At 33.0% G+C, this 22,252-nt stretch overlaps 1 protein-coding gene across 7 annotated transcripts in view; it reads left to right on the top strand.

Annotated features, from left to right (window-relative positions):
- LOC115220760 (thrombospondin type-1 domain-containing protein 7A) overlaps positions 1-22,252 on the top strand; it is a 1,292,425-nt gene that overhangs the window by 72,980 nt on the left and 1,197,193 nt on the right. The gene's annotated exons all lie outside the window — the stretch shown is intronic.

Here is a 22,252-nt window from a genome sequence, read left to right as displayed (position 1 = left end):
GCTATTAAAACTTGTAATTTAGTATCCTTAGTCTGATATATTCGGAATAAAATTCCTCCTTCAGATATTCTTAGATGGAGTGGCTGCTATTAGACATATTTCACTTAGGCTTTGCAAGACTAATAACTTGGTATAGAACTGAATATAACCAATTATAGCAGCGACTCCCTCTAAGAATATCTGAAGAAGGAATTTTATTCCGAAATATCATATCAGACTAAGGATGACCAAATTACAACTGGTATATAGCCCATTGTCTGTGTTGTAGTGCATTGATGTACCATTACTCTCTTTTACTCTCTTTCTTGTTTCAGTCATTGACTGTGGCCATGCTGGAGCACCACCTTTAGTCGAGCAAATCGACCCCAGGACTTATTCTTTGTAAGCCTAGTACTTATTCTATTGGTCTCTTTTGCTGAACCGTTAAGTTATGGGGACGTAAACTCACCAGCATCGGTTGTCAAGCGATGTTGGGGAGACAACACAGACACACAAACATATACACAGACATGCATGTATATATATACATATATACGACGGGCTTCTTTCAGTTTCCATCTACCAAATCCACTCACAAGGCTTTGGTCAGCCCGAGGCTATGGTAGAAGACACTTGCCCAAGGTGCCACGCAGTGGGACTGAACCTGGGACCATGTGGTTGGTAAGCAAGCTACTTACCACACAGCCACTCCTATGCCTATTCAAAACATTTTCATTACAAACAATACACAATGCTTCAAGCAAACTACAATTCTCTCCTATATATATATATATATATATCTATATATATATATATATATATATATATATATATATATATATATATATATATATATATATATATATATAGAGAGAGAGAGAGAGAGAGAGATAATAGATGGCAGCGCAATTAAAAAGCTAGCTTTGCAGCTTTTTAACAGTTTTGGAATAAGTCCTACAGTATGCAAGTTTTTAAAAACATATATTTTTCAAGAACAAAGAATATAGATGCAGTCTCATTATCAGAATGGTTGGTAGTAAATATATGATTAAGTATCTGGAGCTCATAATGTAATTTAGATGATAATGAATGTAATTTAGATGTCTTTTAGTGATTCCACACTAAACATGAAGAAGGAAATTATACCAAAATCTTTGTAACAAGAAAAATTGAATAAACTTTTATGATAAAAATTTATTGATAGTTGTGAAGTTTAATATATTCGTTAATGTGTAATCTAATATTTACTGTGATAAAAGCATTGTGAGTGAATGTGGCAGATGAAAACTGAAGGAAGCCTATTGTGTGTGTGTACATAGATTTCACTTAGGCATTGCAAGACTAATAACCTGGTGTAGAACTGAATATTTATATGCTTAAGAATGCAGCATTAGTCAAGTTTGTCTTGACATCTTGTGATAGTTGTAAATGAGAGTCACTGTCATCTAAGTGGTGTCCATCATTTCCTGTTTTCCATGTAAGCATGTCAAATCATGAGGAAATATAGCTTTGCTTGGAAACAAGTAAGGGTACATGACAGGAAGAGTGTCCAGCTGTAAAGAATTAATTCTGCCACAACAAATTCTGTCTGACCCTTAAAAGTATGGAAATACAAACATTTCAAAGATGACAAGGATATGTGTGTTTGTGACTCTGTTTCTTTCTTTCTTTTTTTTTGTGAGCTTCGAATGGTGTTGTCACTTCCCCTGTCAATAAATCATTTGCTTCTTTTGTGCCTTCAAAGGCATGTGAAATAGATCCCTTACTTGAAAAATAAGAGTTAGTAAGAGGAAGGGCATCTGCTAATGTTAGAAATCATAACTTTTTGAAAAGAATTCAAATTCTAACTTCATAAAGCAGCAAACTACATCAGTTGCCAGTCAATTCCACTTTCTTTTTATTCTCTCTGTTTCCCTGTGTAACATCACTGCTTGATTCTTGGGTGCCATTGACAGAATTCATTCTATTGTTACAGGCAGTGGCACCAGATCTCTGCTCTGACAACAACTCAATATTTTGTTACATTACTTCTGACTATGAGTCAGCATTTCTAGCCCCAGCCTTCCCCAACCCATCTCAGATGTCTTACTAAGGTTATTGATGTTGCTTTTCCTTTGGTTATCCATAAAAAATGAAAAAAAAGCACAGCCCAGTCAACAGTTTTTGTCTTGCCCAAAGCATAGAACAGTTCTGCACCACTGAGAGAAAACAAAGTCATAACCATTCATGCAAGACATCAACTTGTTATTGTCAGCTACAGTGTCTCCTCATTATATTTATGTGTATACTACCTTCATTATAGATATAATCAGTTACTGTGTCTCCTCCTTATATTTATATGTATACTACTTTCATTATAGTTTTATTAAAACTGAAAGAGGGTTAGTCAACTATAACACTTATTCATCAATTTCAGTAAACCTAATGCATTATTTAAATTTATTATCTAAAAGTAATCTTATCAGACGAAGCCTGTGTCTCCACCGATGAGTGTGATATGAAACATGATAATAGAAAAATAAATAACTGGAAATATAAAAAATATAAATACATTACAGTGAGCAGCTCACTACAGCATCAGAAATATAATACTTTCATAAAACATTTTGTTTAACAATACATAATTGGAAATTTGTTCAAAGATCAGAATATTTAATAAATTGGTTGAAACAAACAGATATATATATATATATATATATATATATATAAGATTTGAGAAAAAAAAAAGTTTTTCCAAGGTATTGTAAACACAAACACACATAAATGTATACATACATACACACACACATGCACACAAATGTATACATACATACTAAATATACAGATTATATATACTCACCCATATACACTTCAACAACTGTTTTAACACTTTTCAGTGTTTCATTTACCCCCAGAACTTGCATTGTCTATACCATTACCACCCAGTTATTTTCATTACAAATCATGTTAGTAGCAAATCAAAGTTGTGGGTGAGTTATTATGGAACTTGACTATAGCTGAAGGGTTGACCATTTCTATTGTACAACTAGTGTTGTACTTTTTGTATAGACACAAGAACCAACTATAGTGATTCTCTACATCTAAATAGGTAACATAGTTAAGTACTGTACATCATTGTAAAGACTAGTTTTCTGAAGGTTATTTCAAAAATAATTTCAAAGTAAAACAGATATTGCTGGGACATGATTTGGCTCTGTTTGCATCCAGTGAAGACTATGCTTACTTTCGGTAAGGGATTCCATAGCCAGTTGCCAATGATTTTGATAAAGTGTTGGTTGTCAAAAGAGTTCCTGTCGAGTGGTTCCAACTGATAATTCTACAAGCAACCAAAGACTCCCTCTATGACACAGAGAATATCATTAATATACACTTTCTTCCACTGAAACATAAAAATACAATGTAAGTGACTTTCATATATTCTGATCAATAATTTTTGTTCACTAGCTTCACTGTTTTGTGTGAGATTTATCAGTACTTATCGGCTGATTTGTTCCCAAGAAAGCCAGCTATTCAAAACCATATTAATCGTTCAGAAAAGCGGTTTTGAGTTTCTGCTATGTATAACTTCTGCACTAATCAGATTAAAGTGTTATATTCCAGAGGTTGATTTTTGTGCTGCTTGTAGTTAAGCTAATCTAGGATTCTTCTTTGAAAAATATTCCTACACAGTCATAAAAGTAAATGTGGCTTTTACTTAAGGTCAAAATGGCATTTATTCTTTAAGTTACAAACTAAGAAATCTTGTTGTTGTTCCTTGACACAATATAGTGTAAATAATGTCCTTTGTACTATGTTAGTCACTTTACTCTTATAGAAAGTTAATGTTTAGCAAATGTCTTTGTAACATGCATATTGATGTATCACGGCTGAGATGTGAGCAGTTGGAGATTGAATTTGCTGAAAATAAAAACCATGTTATTGACAAGAAGTTCTTTTAAGGCTTCAATCTTATGTAGGAAATTATCCCAAATCCACTGTCACTTCCTTGTATTTCTGAAATCAATTTATATTAGCAGCATTTCAGTTCTCTTTATGGTGGTGTTAATAGCTAAATCTACTTTTATGGATATGAGCTTTGAATTCAGACAAAATGCTTCTTGTAGTTTTATTTTACCAGCTACATCTGAAGATACTATTTCTCTGCCTCAGTGTAAGAAGAAAATATCTTTAAAAATATGTACATAAATCATTTAGTTTGCAGCCATTATTCCATAACTGATGTTTTGATATGGTTGTTGTTTTGAAGCACTTCATATGAATGCTTATGCATTATTCTTGCAATTTGCATAAAGGGTAGTTTCTACAGCTACTGTGAAACTATAAGTAGGGACTTAAAATAGAAAACATCTCTAAGTTTTAATAGTCACAATTATAAGTTAAAATTATTAAACTAAGTGATTCACATGATTATCATAATGTATATATCTGATTTAATACACACACAAACATTAACCAGGGTTGTTAAGAGATACTGCTGTTAGACAAAACTTTGAAAAAAATCACTTGGTAATGTCTAAATGCTTATATAGATAAAGTCATTCCAACCATGACTTTTTCCTGTGTTCAGGTAACCAAGACAACAGTGTCCAACATGACTTTTTCTTAGATGGTGGGATGTGATTTGATGGAATTTCACTGCAATTTCTAGCAAGCCAAGTGACCACATGCAAACTCCCTCATTAGCTCAAGCATACAATGGTATACAATAGTGTGTTTGGTTTATTCAAAAAGTTGAGTCTGTCACACTGGTTTTATTATAAGAGTTCGAAGTCTATATCTAGAACGTCGTAATCAGATGCCAAGAATGATACATGCACACATGCACACATGCACGGTTGTATATAATGTCTGTTGTATGTATGTGTGTGTATCTCTCTCTCTCTCTCTCTCTCTATATATATATATATATATATATATATATATATACACACATAGTTATGTGAGTGTGTGTGTGGTGTGCATGTGTATAATTTCCATGGACATTTCACTTTCCTGTTTTGTTAGATGTTTAGCACAAAACAAAATTGTTTTGTTAATTTTCGTGTATTTTGTTTTCGCTTTTAGACAATCATTCAGTTTCCAACAGTCTTAAAGTTCTTATTAATTTTGCTTATTCTTCAGACTTTTAGTTTCCAGGAACTATCATATTGTACATTTTCTTTTTCACCCCAAACCAAAATACTTGTTTTCGAAACTTGCATCCAGATTTTAGCCTATCTTCTATTATTATTATATTATTATTATTATTATTAATTTTTTTTTCATTATTCCTTATTTACCTTCCCTGCTTCATATTATTGCTTCTGTAACTAAATCTCATGTTATGAGCAACAAACAACAAATAAGTTGATGTACAAAAAATTCACTATCACCATCATCATCGTCGTTGCTGTTGTTATTGTTGATGTTATGCTCTTTACATCTGGACAGCATTTACAGTAAAAGGGCAAAGAAACTGCTGCCGTCAACTAAACAAGACATATTGTTGATACCTTGATACAAAACCATCTGGTACAGCTGTTAAATCAATGAATGCTGGTAATGTTGCAACAACATATGTATTCGTTGTCATAAAATCGAGAACTATAAAAAAGAAAAGTAACAATAATAAACTTTGTAAGAAACCAGAATGAAAACATGTTCTTGTAAAGCGAATCACAAATGAAAACCAATAAATTTCTACCCCACCCCCACCCCAGCTTTAAATGATAAAGAATAAACGGAGATATAATGCACCCAGACAAGGGTGACTGGAGGCAGAATTGATAAAGCATTGAACAAAATGGCAGCATTTGTTTTGGTTATTTGTGTTCTGGGTTTACATCTCCATAGTGAACTTTGCTGGTCATTCTTTGTGAGGGTCAAAAAAAAAAAATTGTTCGGTATGAATCAAATACTGTTTAAGGACCTACAAATCAAGGTATATGATATTAGGGTTTATTTGATTGAATGCTAATCAGGAGCTAAAGTCCCCAAGATAATCCAACTCAGACTTTTCTTTTATTCTGATAAATCTTGTGAATATTGTCAAACCATATTGGACCTTGATCATCAGGGACATGGAAAGAGAAGAGTTGTTGTATGGCCAACCACTAGTCTTTCATCCAACCTTTCCCAGGTCTGTGACTTGGAGAGGACATCACTATGATTTCATTCAGTTCAGCAGGCCTTCATAAGCATGGCATAGTGCCCAACGATGGAAGGGTGACAGCAAATCAAGACTTTTCATGGAGAAGATCTATGGCCCCCTGAGACACACACGTCTCATAGTAGAAACTATGCCATAGTATGTTTGCATCAGGGCTGTCATCATCAACATCATCATCATCATCGTTTAAAGTCTGCTTTCCATGCTGGCATGGGTTGGACGGTTTAACTGAAGTCTGGCAAGCCAGGAGACCACACCAGGCTCCAGTCTGATCTGGCAGTGTTTCTACAGCTGGATACCCTTCCTAATGTTAATGATTCTGAGAGTGTAGTGGGTGCTTTTTACATGCCACCAGCACGGGTGCCAGTCAGGTGGCACTGACATCGACCATGTTCAAATGACGCTTTTTACATGCCACTGGCATGGGTATCAGTTAGGCAGCACTGGCATTGGTCATGCTCGAATGGTGCTTTTCCCATGCCACCGGCATGGGTGCCAGTCAGGCAGCACTGACACCCGCCATGACTATGATTTCACTCAGTTCAACAGGTCTTCACAAGCATGGCATATTGCCCAACAATTGAAGGATGCTCTTAAATGGGCCAGTTATGCAACACTGGCACTTGCCATGGCTATGATCTCACTTGGCTTGAGTCTTCTCAAGCACGGCATATCTCCCATAAGTCTTGGTCACTTGTCATTGCCTCTGTAAGGCCCAATATTCGAAGGTCATGCTTCACTACCTCACCCCAGGTTCCCTCCACCGTTAGGGTGTGACACTTCTTCACACGGCTGTCCTCATCCATACACATCACATGACCATATCAGCGCAGTCGTCTCCCTTACCCACCACATCTGATGTCCAACTTTACTCTCAGGGTGCTCACACTCTGTTGTGTATGCACACTGACATTACACATCTAGTGGAGCATACTAGCTTCACTTCTTTCAAGCCTGTGCATGTCCTCAGCAGCCCATGTTTTGCTGCCGTGTAGCATGGCTGTTTGCACACAGAAACCATACAGTCTATCTTTCACTCTGAGCAAGAGGCCCTTTGTTACCAGCAGATATAAGAGCTCTCTGAACTTTTCCCATGCTATTCTTATTCTAGAAAATATGCTCTCAGAGCATCCACCCCTGCTACTGACTTGGTCACCTTGGTAATGGGTTAAAAATTTTGGTTTGCAACTATCTGGTTTTGAGTTCAGTCCCATTCTCTGGTACTTTGGGCAGATGTTTTCTACTTATAGCCTCAAGGTTGACCAAAGCCTTGTGAATGAAACCTCGTAGAAAAATGTTTCAATGGTAATCAGAGGCATTATTTCCATTCTTGGATCATCAATTTAATCTGTTACTGATTTGAATGCCATCATAGAGGAACCTGAGTCCTCTTTGTAGAGTCGCTCTCTTGCATACATTAGAGCCAGGCCTGGGGGTAAAGCTATTTTACCACGAGTCTCAGAGGTCCTCAAAAAAGATACTGAGTGCTTCTTTCTTCCTCTGAGGAATTCATAAGAGTAAAATCTAAATCCTATGCAGTATTGGTTGTTGATGTAGATCTAAATATAAGCAAAAATTTATATATGTAAAGTGACAAAGAATAATGTTGTAAACTATGACTTTTCAATTTCCTTCAGCTTTTAATATAGATAAACTTTTGTCTATTCTTGGCCTTAAGTAACTCAAAATATTAGATTTTGATTATGCTTTCTATATTAAAAATTTAGAAAATAATTTTAATTTTAAACATATTAGTTCAAATACAATCTGGATTGACTTTGAAATGTGACACCCTGGGTTTGATGAAATTAAGTATTGGGATAGATTCAATTGGCTATTCCCTACATTGGAAATTGTGGGCTTATGCAATATTGGAAATCATTATTAAATACAGCATTGAGGGCAGGAATTTTTTAGAAATGATAGAGACTTAAGCAATTAGTCACATTTCCTTTCAGTATTTTGATGAAAATCTCACCATGCTCAGCTTTGTTTTTGATTCCATTACAACATATAATGATTGGTCAAGGCATTTCTTGAAATTCCTTTCAAATATATTGAACTCCTACTCTCATAAATAAATGTTTCGTGTAAAGATATGACACTTGAAAAATGATCAAAGATAATTGTAATAGAGTGAAAGAATAACAGCTGAAAACATGAGGCTCATATTTCAATTAGTTTTTGCTCAACAAATCATCCATGTGGTTTTTGAATCATTGCATTAAATACACAGAAAGTTTGGTTTCATTCGATAAACCAGTTGGATGCAGATAAATAAAAAATAAATTAGACAAATTCAAATACATCTTAGAGATAAGGGATTGCAAAATTTACTGTTGATTTGAACTGATTGTCAATATTTAATGTTACATTACATAACAGGCACATAGTCAAAACTTGTCTCATCAGTTGCTAGATTATATATCTAAATGGTTTAACATTGTCGATAGGATTTCACAAGTCAGGTTCAACACATTAGTGAATACATATTTCTTTTTTTTTCATGCATAAATAAATGAAAGAAAAAAAAACTGTTTATTTTCACCATTGGGGTAAATATAAACACAGACATATATCCATTTAGTATGTTTGCCAGTTATGTGTAAGTACACACATTTACGAAGCACTTTGCAGATAATTCTATAGAGGCTTAAAAAAATAAAAAACAAATTCCAGTGAGAAAATATAAAAATCGTTTTTATGGCTTCCTACAGGGCATTTTGTATTCGACTGGTTCTATTAGAATTTTATTTGACTTTATCGATATCTATACAATTTATTCTGCAAGTGGGTTTTACAAAATGTAGTCGCCAGCACCAAATCAATGGAAATTGCATCTCAGTTCAGTTTCTCCTGGCACTGGGCCATCACAAGTTTAATATAGAGGGGCACTAGGCTGGAGTTAGTGTGAATGAAAAGAGGAGAATGTGCTCGACTTTGCGTTAATTTTAAGGAAAGCATTATATTGTTTCCATGCAAAAAGAATGTGAGAAAATAAGAGGTAGGTAAGAAGTGATATATTGAGTGACATTCAGAGAAATATCCAAAAAGTGGGAAAAGAGATGAAGATCAGTAGAATGATGTGTGATGGAAGGAAAAGAGCTGACGCTAGAAGAATAACTATCAGACCTGGCTATTTTCAATGTGATTAAAATATACAAATGAGAATAAAAATATATTTTTGCGGAAAAAACAAATTTGAAAAAAGCAAATGAAGCAAGTATCTTGACATTTTGAGTCAAGAAAAGAATTGTTGTTTGTTGGCCGAAGACTATGGGAGAATACCAGTCCACTAATGCTATTACTTGTCAATTTTATGGTGTAGATTCTACTGCTTGTTATACTGAGTCATTTCACCCAGAGTGACCTCTTTACATTTAAATGGTCTGAGCTGACAAAGGTTTGTAGTGGGGAGTTGAAACCTAACTGCTAGATACTCAGTCATAAGTGAGCCACTATAGTTTCACATGATCAGCCTGTAAATCAACCAATCAGTGTGAGCCTTTGACACGTCAAAGATAACTGGCTGACTCACACACCTCCACTCTTGCCAACAGGTGGCCAATGGACCAGTGATACCACAGATCAGAGATTTGTACAAATGACTTGATGTATTTTTGGACTTGTTTCATGTCACACAGATTACTTTTTATATTTTCAGAGCAGTTTTACTTTCATTCAGCAATTATTAATATTGTTCATTGTTATTTACCAACATCAAATGTTTTTATGTCTGGCAATAAACGTTATAGTTAGATTTTCACAAGTTTGCTTCAGTTATCATTATTATTCATGCAGCCAACAAAATTTGTCTTTATTGATCAGATCAATTTAAGCAAAAGCAAACCCCTTGCAACAACTTCAATATCTTGGCTTTGGACACAGAATACACAGCTGACCACAGATTGTGATCTTCTGTGCTGTTGCCCTAACTATCTCTGCCACTCCCCTACTCAACTGTTTTTATTATACTTTTGTAACTCTAGAAAACCCATACAATAGAGACATGTATTTTCTTAGTATTTTCTGTATACAGGGTCAGATTAAGATAATAGCATTTTGCGGGTTGTAGTCTAGGAACCTCCAAAGATTAAGTAAAATAGTAAATTTTAAAAACTTTTGTATTACAGAAGTCCTCATAATTTCTGTGACTAGGAGTCCTACAACATTTTATTATGATACTATTTTTCTGCCTAATACACACACACATACACATTATGCACAAATATATATATATGTATCTGTGTATATGCAAGAACAAAAGAATAGGAATTATGGATTATAGCTGAAACAGTTGTAAGCTAATGAGGTAGATTGCATAACTCCTGTCCTTTTGGCACTCGTTAATTATTATTTTGCTCTGTACTGATTTTCTGGTTTAAAGAAGAATCTGAATGGAGAAAATTCATATCTTCTCACTGCTAAACCTTACAAATAATTGTAAATTATACAAGTATACTTAGTTTTTATCAACTGGTTCTTAATTTCACTATGGCTAAGTAGAAACAATATGTGTGTGCGTGTGTGTGTGTGCATGCAAATCCTCAAAACAAAAGCTGGTACCAAATAGATAGTGCATGGTGGATTGGCGAGGGTGTTCCTCTTGCTGGGGACATGTGCCCCTGTGAATGGATGAAGCACACACATGCAAATGTACAATGAATCCTGTTGAAACAGAAATAACTAATCGTGCCATTCCCTTGTTAATTTTCAAAATCTGTTGTTTTGCAAATACTTTTGAACAGGTTTAACATCAAGCTGTCATCATTGGTTTTATATTTTGACAATTGATTTAACAATTAAAAGAAATTAATTTAAAAAATTTAGATTGCATTAAGTTTAATCAGTGACTGAAAATATTTGAGTTCTGTGGTATGTAATTTATAGAACTTTCTTTGGATTATATAATTCATAACACAAATCCAAAATGCAGAGAAAAAAAAACCATTCATAAAGGAATAAATTCTAAACACTTTCTATTATTTTCTTCGTTTGCATTCTATTCCTCTGATTACATATTCATGTTTTGTTTGTCTAAATCACCACTATGTAGCTTTGTGTGCTTCCATACTATTTTTTCCTACCTAAATTGTGTTGCTTTTATTCTTTCTCACTTTTCTGTCATATCTTTTTTATTTCCTTCTCTGTGTTTTTAGTTTCTCTTCTCTCTTTATTTTACTTATCATTGATACCTTTGAAGAGATATTTGAATTTAAACCATCAATAAATCAAAATAAGATAACGAGATCTTTTAAATCTTCTCACTTTTGAATTTAGTTTATTTTTTTCCTTGAAACTAAATCTATAAACTAGTGAACTGAGAAATCAATATTGTCTCACCGTCTTGACATAAATTTTGATCGTCTCAGTTTTATTTAAAATCTGATATATTTCTTCTGCTCGAGCTAAGCACTGTTATATTAATTACTTTAAATATCTTTAAAATATCTAAATTTTGCACTGATTAAAACAAATTTCCATTAGTCTGCACATGTAAATTATTACTACATTTCGACTAACCAGCATTTGCACTTTCTATTTATTACATTAATTGACCTGCATCATATAAACTGTACATGAGTAGAATGGTTAGTGTCTTTGAAACTCAGCAATTCTTGTTATATTTCTGTAGAATTTTCTATAAAGTAAAACAGTGTATCAATTAATCTATTTGGTGAAATTTTTAATTGTGTTGTTTTAAGTGAATGGACTCAAAATTGCCTTTACTCATCATAGGCACAGTTTTCTTGAATGGTTAAGAGGTTCACTTAGCAACCATAAGGACCTAAGTTCTATCTGAAGCAAATGCCATTTTCAATACCCTTGGGCCAACTCATACTTTCTGAATGAAATCGGGTTGACAAAAATTGTATAGAAACCTGTTAGCTGGATTGTACTTATAATTAAAAAAGTGTGGCCATGTGAAGGGACGTGACTTTGTGGTTAGGGTATTCAGCTCATGGCATTAAGGTCATAACTTCGATTTCCAGCAACATATTATGTCCTTGAACAAGACACTTTATTTTATATTATTCCAGTTCACTCAGCTGGCAAAAATGAGCTGTACCTGTATTTGAAAGGGTCAACCTTATCACATCCTGTGTCATGTTGAATATTCCTGAGAACTACATGAAGGGTACACGTGTCTGTGGAGTACTCAGCCACTTGCACATTGATTTCGCAATCAAGCTGTTCTGTTCATCAGATCAACTGGGACCTTCATCATCACAACCAGTGAAGTGCCAGTTATGTCCTTCTACACTCCATTTAATGCCGATACTGACTGAGAATTCTAGTAAGGGTACACAAGCTTGTGGAATGTTCAGTCACCCACACATTAATTCAAGAGATCAAATGACTCTGTCTTCATTTTCAAATGACAGAAATCCACCTCAACATTGTAATTGATAACATTACATTATAAACAAAACCTAACAAAATGATTGGCCTTTGGGGTAATATTACTTTGCTTGGAAGCAGGCGAGGGTTGGTGACAGGAAGGGCACTCAGCCATAGAAAATCTGCCACAGCAAATTTTGTCAGACTTATGCATGCATAGAGAAGTGCACATTAAAATAATGATGAAGGTGGTGGTGGTGGTGGTGGCGGCTGCTGCTGCTGCCACTGCTCAACTGGAAATTATTTTAAAATGTTAACTAGTGTAGCAAGATGCTGAAAGAATTTTGTAATTCTTGAAATTAATACAAGTATAATAGAAAATAGATGTAGCTACCATAATCACAATTATTTGTTTAGAAATTTTTGAATACAGCAATTTTGAAATATATAAAATTTTGAAAGAATTATAGAATTCAGTTTCATTTAGTGGTGTGCTATTTTAGTAACACCACACAATTTGTGGTAGAAGTTAAAAATTTTTAAGTACTATAGAAATAGTGAGTTGAGATAAGGAAACTTTTAAATAAATCATATCATTGCATTTTTAGCTTTAATATGTATCTATATTAAATTAATGAATTCAATTTTATGTTGTGTACATATTTTTATATTTCTGTCTTTTACAACTCATGTAGTTTGCTTTTACCAAATTGATTTATTTGTTTAATTTTTGAAAAGATTAATGTGCCACACATTGCTTGATGGTCAACATTTTAAGAATAATCATCCACACCAGCCTTATTGTGTGACTGTTGCTTTTCTGGATCTCGTAAATAGGAAAATTGTTCATTCCTCTATTTCTATATGGACAAAAAAGTAATAATAATAATGATAACAACAAATAAATGAAGACTCATTTATTAAAGGAAGCTTTATCTTCTCCAGACACAATGTTTGGATGCTACAGATTCCATTTGATAGGAAAACAAATTTACTTTTCATAACAAGTGAAAACAAAAGAATGTACAAGCTAACTAAGGAACCTTTATGCAGCCACACAACCTGCTGAAAATAGAAAGCAAATCTCCTTCAAACTATGTTTTACTATACTAGATGATAGCCTTATTTACAGTGAGTGCTGAATCCTGATTTTATTCTATATTCTTTTGAGCTGGGAGTCAGAACACTATTTTCAAACCAAAACAGCTACTAACTATATATGTAAGGCATAGGTTCAATCTCAACTGCAATATTATTCATGCCTGTGGGAGTATGTGATCACTTCACAATCTCTTACAGTATGGATGACATCTATTCACTCTGATGGCCAAACTTTCTCTCTGTCTATTTATCCCTCCTCTCTCTCTCTCTTTCTCTCTCTCTCTCTCTGTCCTTTCTGTTTGCCTTCCTGTCTGTCTGTCCTATCACTGTCTGCCTATCTCTCTGCCTCTATCTCTCCCCTGTCTGCTTGCCTACCTCTTTGTCTATCCTATCTCTCTATCTGATTGTCAACTTATTCATCTGTCTATCCATCAATCCATCCATCTCTCTATCTTCTTTTTTTTCTTTTGTAAAGCCATACTTCTCTTCACCACATTTCACTCTGCCACTCACTAATAATTCTATTTACTGATTCTCATTCTTCTAGAAATTTAAGCTCTTCAAAGACCCAGCCTGGCTTTTTATTTGATTCTTTTTTCTTGCTGACCCCAAACCATCAAGAAATAATATTCCGCCTGAATAAAAAATGGTTTAACCTTATCCAGCTGCTCCTGTTTCCACAAGTCTTCTCTTCATGTACTAAACAGTAAACAGTTTACTACCTACTTGCTGTCTTGCCAGGAATTTACCATGTCTCAACTTCATCCATAACTTGCGTTATTTCATTAATATGTTTTAAAATACACCATCTAAATATCTATATTTATTTAACTAAATTAAATTATTTTCATGTGTAATAACAAATATGATATGTGAATATTACAGAAGTTCTATTTAATGAGATTTTAATGGAAAAATATTATTTGGAAATGAAATTTCGCTCAAAATATCTTGAAATTAGAATTTAAATTTTGTTTGCTTCATTTCGTGATAAAAGTATAAAAACTTTATTTAAACTGTTTTGTTATTCATAGTTACAGAAAAAGTATATATATCCTATTTTTGTCTAGAAATAGTTTGTGAAAGGCATTGTTGGAAATGAAACCAAGCTGTACAGCAATTTTAGTATAAGATTTGAGCACATTAGCATCTTCACTTGTGTTTCTGTCTTAACTTCATTTCTATAATGTCTGATTATCTTTAGCCATGATGTTTTGGCATATTCTTTGGCCAGATTAAATATTATTTCAAAGAACAAGGTTGCATCATTCCTATATATTATCAGAAATTCATAAGATCACTCCTGAATTACTGTTTTATTAGTCAATTCTTTTACATTTTCTCTGGGTTTTCTAGCGCAGAGCTCACCATTAGTTGTCATGTCTGTCCTTGTTTATCCTCTCTGTGTTTAGCCCCTTTTGGGTAGTAAAGAAATAAGTATTAAGCAGATTATGAATTAATCTTCCCCTGACATAGCACTCATCTGTCATAAGTTTTTCATAGTTAGAATTTAACCTAGAACATATAAATAAAGATATCAGACACAACTTTTGAGGTGTACCATTGCATACAGCACTGTATTACACAATACTATGGTACCCGTGTAGACATTGGTAGACCAGGTGATATTAGTTTTGAGACTAGAGACCTAAAATGCATCCAATGACAGGACTTGAATTGTTGATCTTTAGGTTAGCTGATCAGTGCCCTGTTTTCTCAGCTCTGCTCAGCATTGACTTGTAGACAGGGAAAATAAGACGTTGAAAATTTATTACTGCTCTTTTAGTTTTAATGTTTATACTGCTACAGTAAGCACCGTATAAAAACTATAAACAAAAATGACAATATGTTAAAAGAATTTCTTTACTCTTTTGTAAGTACATTTGTTGAAATAGGTTCTTTCTCTTTTAATTAATTCTGAAAACAATGAAGCAATTAATAAAAGGCCTTTGTTTTTATTAAATGCGTATTTTGAATATAAGTTAGCATGGAATTTTCAGAGAATGTTTTATTTTAACTCACTTTATACAGGACATATTCATAGAAGCTGGGCAGTTTTAGACAGATTGTACCATTGAAACTAGGTGTGGTTAGTATCACAAACTCTTTAGAAATTTGTCCTTGTCATATTGAATAATGTGAAAACTAGAAATATGATATAAAAGGAAACTTTATGACAGCCAAAGTGAGAATGTAACTTTGAAGAACTTGGTTGAACAATCTCTCCAAAAGTCAAATATGTTCTTTAAATCTAATTATAGCTGAAATTTCTGAAATATTGTTGCTTTTGCATAACAAGTCAGTTACCAACATTGAATTTGATTTGATATTGTAAAATGATTAATTAATCTAAAATTTTAGATTTTACTTTCATCTAGTTGCTCTTTTTGAATTGTATTGCCTGTAACATAGAATGCATTCTATATCGGTATTTGCTAGCAAATAATTCCCGTCATATATTATATTTACAACGTGATACCGTATCTATACTTTGATATTATATTCATTCATCTTATAACATTTGTATATTGAATTATAAAATATTTCAGAGAAGAATCTGTTTCTGAAGATTATGTCAAAACTCAATTCTGTATTAATTTTATTTGTAAAACTCTATGTATAACCTTTGTATCGACAAAAAACAACACAAATGTTTTTATTTGGAAATACAGAAATAAAAGAGGAATAAAATTTGAAAACTAAATCCCTTATTTAAATTTATCATCTGTAAATGTTTAAAATACAAAGTTGGTAATTCAGACCAAGCAAGCTGAAAATCTTCCCTGACCTGAATGTCCGTACTCTCTTATATTCTCTGAGCTACTTTTAGAAATAATTCATAAATATTTGGCATTATTATCATTCAAGAAATTTCTCAGTCAATAAACTGTACCCCTTTTGCCTTATCGTATACACCATTTATAATTGCACATCCATGTAAAAACTGTTTAAACTGATGTAGTTGCTCATCTTGTAACCATAGTTACTTTAAGCCTTGCCATTCTGTTTTAAAACAAGGAAGATACATTTGATGACACAGTTCATAGTTCAAAAACTGAATACAAAAACTAGACTGTTATGGCTGCAGTATTAGTCAAAGCGCTCACAAATATGGCTGTGTCCAAATTTATTCGCCTATATTGACTTCATTAAGACCTTTTCTACTATTTTCATTACTGGATTCATTAATTTTGATAGTCTGTAATCTCTAGCAGTTCCTCTTTACTCCTGTTATAATGATAGTAACATTTCTATACCAAACAAGACAAGAACTTTTAACATTTTCTAATGGATTAAGTAAATGAAACTAACCTTGATGGATAAGCTTGCTGTATCTTAGTAATTATTTCAGAAAATTATACAACTTTTATAGTTTCCAGTTTTAATTAGCAAAATTAATGTTAGCCACAGCTTCATTTTCCATTGTCTCTACCAGGAATATAATCAGTCATAATATCAAATTAATAAAAATATGTTCCACAAGGATAGACCTAGTCAAACATCTTGGTATAAACATTATCTTCAGCAGACACATGATGAATATCTTGTATAATAGACAATTTAGTTTTCACCTGCTTGCTTATATTATCATGAATAATAGTTTTTTTTTTTTTAAATAAATCATTGATAATTGTTATTAAACTACACTCTGTACTTTAGACTCTGTTGGAGTCTTATTTCTTTTTCCTGCTTCCAAGAATTACTAAGAGCATACCAATTATTCGAGAAAAATCAACATTGAACTTAACTGAACATTGTTTGTTTTTACACTGGTTTATGCATTAAAAGTGGGAATTTATAGAAATATGGAAACCTCTATGTGTATATCTATTGTGAATGTGTAGTGAGAAATTGTCATTCAAAGCTGTTCCGTTCATGTTCTCACAGCAAAGAAAAGCAGTAACCCGAAGACTTAAATCAAACTGTGACCACCCATATCTTCAAACAATACACAAGTATGAAGAAGCATAATGGGTTCTGTTATTCTTCATCACTTTGTTTAAACACTGCTTTTGCAAAGACTAAAGTTACTTGAAGACCTTTCGTGTGAATTTGATTTTTTCCCCTTTATTCTTCATAAATACACATCAGATACCATCTACAAATGTTTACATTGTATGCTCACCATTAAATAACTGTTTATTGCTTGAATTGAAGACACATCTCATTTTGTACCAGAATTGGCACTGGTCTTTTAGTTTTACTTATCAACAACAAAAGCACTGACCCAGATAAAATGATAATATAAGGTTCTCATAAGAACCTTTTATTCCTCCTTATTTTCACTATTTTTTAATTATATTTACATATTTGAGTATGCAACTTCATATTTGCTTTTACAAATGGAAGAAAGAAAACTAAAGATGTAAAACAGAAAATATATAAATCTTTAATTAGATGTGGATTTCACAAAAGTTAATCATTGATTAATATATTAAAAGCATTTTATCTCTAAACGCAGTATTCAAAAACAACTATACATATGTGTGTGTGTGTGTATTTATATATCATCATCATCATCATCATCATGTAACATCTGTTGTCCATGCTGGCATAGGTTGGACAGTGTGACTAGAACAAGCAAGCTGGGGACCTACACCAGACTCCAGTCTGATTTGGCATGGTCTCTAGGGTTGAACACTCTTCTTAATGCCAACCACTTTACAGAATGTGGTGGTGCTTTTATGTGGCACCACATTGGTGCTTTTATAGACCCCACAGAGGAACTTTTACATGGCACTGCCATGAGTGCTTTACACCACCAGCAGGATTGGTCTGAACATTTCTGCTGCAGGGGACAGGTCTTCTTGAGCATGGCAAAGCACCAGGTATCTTGATCCTTTATCATCTCACCTGAAAGCTTGAGCTTTCTGAGGTTGTTCTCTCTCTCTCTCTCTCTGTATGTATATATATATATATTACAAAGTAAACAAACAAAAGAAAGTAGCATTCAATACATTTGTCTGGAGTTAAATGTATTTAATAGCAGTTTGATGCATCTCTATATTAAAGCTTTGTGGGTGTAAGACACATCCATCTCACTGAATGTTCAGAAACAAGGTTGGAAAAAATTTATGAGAAATTTGAAATGGCTTTTAGATATTTAAGCCTCCATTCGATAGTTCAGATCACATGATTGTTTCTATTGTCATGGTTATGTTTATTATTTTAACATTAGGTCCACTGGTATATATGAGTGAGTACATGTTTCCCTCTTTGCCTTGACATTGTGCAATAGTTTTAAATGAGTGCCATTGTCATGCGAGCAGTGTCATTCATCTCCAACGTTCTGTGCAAGCATATCTGATCATTGGGAAGCATTTTCTTGGAAACAGGTGAGGGTTGGCAACAGTGATGGCATCAGGCTCTAGAAAACCTGCTTGAAAAAATTACATCTGACCCATGCAAGCATGAGAAAGCAGACAACAATAAATGGTGATGATGAAATACACACACAAACATATGTACAGATGTATATACAGATGCAAATATATATATGTGTGAATATATAAACATCTCCACATGCACATATATATATATATATATATGCTCATACATATATATATATATATATATATATATATATCAACATGAACATAGATTTGCATAAGTGGCAAAGAATGAGTATTTAAATGAGTGAATGTAAAAGTAATAACTAGGATCGACATTTATCATACGAGATTATTAAAGAACATGTCATGTTTTCCTAAACACAAACTGCTCCAAGAAAAACAATTGAAAATCAAACGATTCTGCAGTTAGGAATGAAAGTATTGTTTAGGATTTATTTTGTTGTATTTATCTTATTTATTGTTTTTATCTTTACGCCAGAATTTGAAGAATATTGCTCGCAGTCTGTGTTTTCTCCCATAAATTTGAAGAAGCGAGATGGTTTATATGGAGCTTAAGTTGTTAGTGTTTCGTGTATTGTAGGAATATTGAATAGAAAAACAGCTGCAGAGCTGTGTTGGAAATCTAGAGTATGTGATAAGTTTGCTGTGAATATAGAGATCGACTTGTAGTTTGTAAAGTGCACACAGGTGAGTTTAGCTAATGACTTGCATATAATTAGTGGGTGAAATAAATATTCACAAGCAATTAATGGAAGAACTAATAATGCACGAGTAATTAGGGGGTGAGGTAATAATCTATGAGTAATTAGTAGATGAAATAATAAGCCGCAAATAATAATTGGGTGAGTCAATAACTAACTGGATGTCACAGCTATTGTAATATAGCAATTTTAGTATGGAAATGGCATTGTAATTAAACCCAATAACGAACACAGCTCGTGAAAAAAAAAAAATTTTTTCATTAATGCAGGAACAGGCTTGGCAATGTAGTTGAGAACATTGCATCTTAACCGTGGAGTTTTGGGTTTGGTCCCACTAATGCAACCCTTGGCCAAATGTCTCCCACAATAACCAGAGGTTGACAAAAACCGTATCACTGGTTTTGGCTGATGGAAACTGGAAGAAGCCCATTGTGTGTGTGTGTGTGTGGTGGGTGGATGAATTGACTTTCTTTACTTTAGCATGACATTGTAGTTGTAAGTGGGCGTCCCTGTCAAACAAGCAGTGTCATTTTGAATCTTCTATAGAAACTTCTTGCATGGAAGCAGGCATTACAAGCAAGGGTTGGTGAAAGGAAGAGCATCCAGTTGTAGAAAGTTTACCTCAACATATTCTGTTTGACTCATACAAGTATGGAAAAGTGGATGTTCAAACGATAATGATGATGGTGGTGGTGGTGATGTTCCAGCTTTACAAAATTGTCCTGAAAATTTTTTATTGGTCAATAAATTATAAATAACACCAAAACATTTATGTCATCAGAAGAGTCATATACTGAATAGCAAAGATGTGTTGGTTGTAATATTGGAAGCACAATAAACAGTGTAGAGCTGAGAAGCTTGTGGCAATTGTTGATTTATGGTTGCAGATGAGAAATACGCATCACTCCTTTAATATATAATTTAGTGATGCTTTTATTGAAGAACTTGGTAGAGGCCATAAATTTTGTATTCTAGCAACTGTTGAGATGGCTTATAAAAGATGGAGCTCTCTAAGGAATAAATGTGATAATCAGATAATCGTGTTTGCAGAAAACTTGTTAGATGTTACATATTCGATTGAGAGAATTGGGCAAGGAACATCAAGGTATCTTTAGTTGCAGAAAAAAAAGACAAAACAGGAAATTTTAAAATTTACTGCAGAATATGGTGATGTGTTGATTTAAGGAGTTAATCACCTTTAAAAGATGCTTGGTTTGGTGACAATTTGAGAAGGAAATTAGGAGATATCTATCTGAAAAATTAATTTTCGAATCATTAAACCAACAAAAGATTGTTTCTACCATTTCAGCTCCACTTAATAAATACATGCTTGATAGTTGAATGTATTGGAATTGTACATCAAACTGGAATTGATCAAGACAGTTTCACTGCTCATTTTAATTCATTTGCATTCAGAAAAGCTTGACTTACATTAAAATGTTTTTTGTCATTTTTTTTTTGGAGGGGGGTAAACTTCTGAACACAGCTAATTACTTTCATATGCTATCTTTTTTGAATTCTCAGCAAAGGAGAATAAAAAGCTGTAACTAGCAGATTTTACTTAAAAGAAACAAAACAAAAAAAACAAACTAATTAAGTTCTTGAAATACATCTTATAAAAGGAATGGGCTGTTCTTTCACAAGTCTCAAGGAAAAACTTATTGCATAAACTACGATCATTTTCAGAATTTTATTTTTACTCATGAATAACTAATCATCATCATCATCATCATCATTATTATTATTATTATTATTGCAGTACATTAACACTTGGAGAAGAAAAATCGAAGGAAAACATCATTTACCTCATTCTTGTTTAACCCTGTTCTAAATGTAGCTATTTTCATTCATTTACTTTAATGAATTTAATAACTTTTTTTTAATTAATGTTTGAAAAAAATGTTTTTTCTTTCAATCATTAAGTGAAAATAATATATATTTTTTCTTCCTTTCCAGTAAAACAAACTGCATTTGTTTTATTTCTATATATTATGTCTTATTTATTTTGGTGAACTGAGATGTTATTTCCCATAATTTAAGGCTTCTGTAAAATGTGTATGATAAAATTAGATTGGAAACAACAACTAAATTCTCAATAGAGCAGTTGCATTTTCACATTTGGCATGAAGATATATCACTTAGAAGTGACACTGCAAAAAATAAAAGAAAGAAAAGCAACCATTTTGATTTTTTTTAATACAGAAACTGTCACTGAGACATAACTTATCCTGGCACTAAGTTTGAATTAGTGTTATCATGCAAGAAATACTTAGAAAGAAAGTGTCTATCCTAAAGCATTGGTATTTGTGTGTATGTGTATGTGTAGACAATCTCTAGCCATCCATATATCCATCTATATATCTCTCTAACTATCTATCCATCCACCTATCAATTCCTCTGTCTATAAAGTAACCCATCCATCTATCCATCCATCTATTTCTACATGCATATACCTATCCAGCTATTAAGCCCATCGATCTAATTGAACCTCCACGTCCTTCCATTTCACATTATTTTTGTAAAATCATGAAATTTTGAGATAGATTAAATAAATGGAAAAGATTCATCTTACGGATTTCAAGTGTATGTATATCTGTAAATATGTTTGTATATATATATATATATAT

Source organism: Octopus sinensis, linkage group LG17 (assembly GCF_006345805.1).
Source record: "Octopus sinensis linkage group LG17, ASM634580v1, whole genome shotgun sequence".
Lineage (NCBI taxonomy): Eukaryota > Metazoa > Mollusca > Cephalopoda > Octopoda > Octopodidae > Octopus > Octopus sinensis.
This window is presented reverse-complemented; position numbering and strand designations above follow the sequence as displayed.